Source organism: Salvia splendens, chromosome 13 (genome assembly GCF_004379255.2).
Source record: "Salvia splendens isolate huo1 chromosome 13, SspV2, whole genome shotgun sequence".
NCBI classification, from domain to species: Eukaryota; Viridiplantae; Streptophyta; class Magnoliopsida; order Lamiales; family Lamiaceae; genus Salvia; species Salvia splendens.
In genome coordinates, this window is record NC_056044.1 from 18,597,679 (window position 1) to 18,600,509 (window position 2,831).

Below are 2,831 nucleotides of genomic sequence, written 5' to 3' on the forward strand. Positions count from 1 at the left end.
TCTGAGTCGGTGCTTCCGTTGTTTTTTATGTTTTTTCTATCTTTATCTTTTTTTTAATGAAGGATGCTTTATTTATGTTTTACTCCCTCTGTCAGCGAATAGAAGTCTCGTTATTCCATTTTGATCCGTCCGTGAATAGGAGTCCCGGTTCAAATTACAATAAATGATTAAAAGGCCCCACATTCCACCAACTCATTCCACTCATATATCATTTAAAACTAATATATACAAGTGAGACTCATATTTCACTAACTTTTTTCCACTCACTTTTCTTAACATTTCTTAAAACCCGTATCGAAAAGAAATGAGACTCCTATTCACGAACGGAGGGAGTATTTAGTTTTTAATAAAATTTGTTTTTTTGCCGTATATTACGTTGTCTTTAATTTATACCAACAATTAAAAGTGAAATATATAAAAATAATGATGCTGTGAAAATGAGATGGACTTTGACTCATAGCAGGGAGATAGGCTCTGAGATGGGTATGCAGACGTAGCAGGAGAAAATGAAGATAGACCCAGATGGGATACATTGTTGATGCCCTTAGAGAATATTGTTTCCCCTAATAATCGTTAAGCTTAACAGATGAATACATTAGTCAATCAAAAGATTCAAGACTTCTAAGACGAGGTAAGCTGTTAACTTATTAACATTGAACATGTTAATTTATTGGCTAATGCTGAGGTTCGTTTCATGCATGTGTTCTGTGATAAAACTACACTCAAATGTGTAATCTAACGTCTAATTTTGAGCTAGGTGTGTGTGTGAAAGTCCGCCATATTCAGAAAACAAGTGGATCAGTTGGGCGGACGAACGGATCAAGGAGAAGGAGTTAATTGCTGCGCAAACGGCTCAAGTTAGATCAAATGGCATGCGGCAGGAGCACCCGATTAGAAGATTGATGCGTCACACAAGAAAGATCCCAAGGGTGATGGGTAAGAGAGACTTTTCGAAGGATAGTTGCCCTAGGGATCAAGACCTCACACCTTCCTATAAATGGAAATAGACAAGGAGGAAGGAGGCAGCTTCCAGTTCTCGACACTCAGTAGACTTCAGCTCTCTTCTTGGGCTGAAATGGGGGCTCCCAACACTCTAAACTCCTGATTTCCGTAGCATACACACTTGGTTCTTATTTAGTTTTAGTTTAGCAGTTGGTTGGTGTTGTTTTTTTATCACTTTAATCGTTTGGTTCTGAAATTCCGCTTCGAGAAGGGGCGATGAAAAAATTTCTCTCTTTGGTTTTGTCTATTTTCAGTTTACGCTTGATGTTGTAGACTCTTGATGTTTTGATTCAGTAAATTTAGTGTTATGATTTCGATTCTCGTTGTAATGTCTTGTTTATAAAATTTGAAATTCCAAAAAAGTTATAAAATTTGAAATTCCAAAAAGTTATAAAATTAAATATTTTCACTATTATCCACAACACATACTTCACATACTACACATATTTCATACACTGCACACATTTCACACACTAAACAAATTTCACACACTACACACACTACAAAAATCTCACACACTACACACACTTCACGCATTTCACACACTGCACACACTACACACATTTCACACACACTACACCAATTTCATACACATCGAAACGTGTGTATAAATTCAAGATAACAACGAAACAAAAATCTTTGTAGATAGACCAAGAAATTCATCTGCAAGAGAATCTAGCCTAATAACATAGTGGAAAGCATAAAGAAAACCGTAGTAGTTATGCTCTCGAAAACTAGGATGGAGGCTCGGTTTAGGATCGCCGAAATAATGTCTGGATTATCTTTGCTCTTTGACCCATCTTTCTTTTCTCTTTTTTCTCCCCTCCTCCAGGCTTGAATGATCCTTTTTTTCGTGCCTCTCTTCCATCATAACCCCCCAAAACTACTTAGCTGGAACTTCAATCCCAGTGAGTCACTGATTGTACAACCAACGACTTGCTGAAAACTCTTTGGACTCACATCGCTAAATCAGCGGGTCCCTGAGTTGGCATGTTGCCCAACCCAGCGACCCGCTAAAAATGTTCTGGACTCCATGCGATTCCAGCGGATCGCTGGGTGTGTACCATCGATTGTATTTGGAATAAGATGCAAGACATGTGACATATTGGTAAGGGTTGAATCTTAATATACATAATGAACTACATAAATAATACTCCATTCGTCCCATTGAAGATGACCCACTTTCCTTTGGTTTGTTCCAATCAAGATGACTCATTACTAAAAATGAAAATATTTTTCTCTCTATTTTATTCATTCTCTCTTACTTTACTCTCTCCACTTCACAAATAAAATAAAGTTGCATAAATTCTCAAGAAAATAGTCATCTTTCTTAGGACGGAGGAAATACCTGAAATTTGGGCTTTGCACATTGTAGGTGGTCTCTAGGGAAAAAATATCATAAGACGTCACTAACATGTAACATATTTACAAGTACTTTTTCACTCTTTTTTTGGATGAAAACGTCCCTAGCCCATGGAGGGCATCTTTGTCCATTCCTATTTTCCCACCCACCACGTGAACAAAGGGGTACCCAAAACAATTCCAATTAAGTGGGGCAATGGTAGAAGTCTCTCGATTGAACAATAGAGACGTGGGTTCGAATCTCTTCGAGGGCGTATTTTTGTGACAAAGTTGGATTCTAAATCCTTTTTTAATTTCTAAATTTGTATCTATCCCTTTAATCAATACTAGTATTAACGCCAGTACTATCAAGACATAGGATTTTCAAATAACGAATACAAATACTAATGAAACTATAGAAAATAAGAATTCAAAATAATATAAAAATTTACAAAAATAAATTAAAACCTTAATGATATACATATATT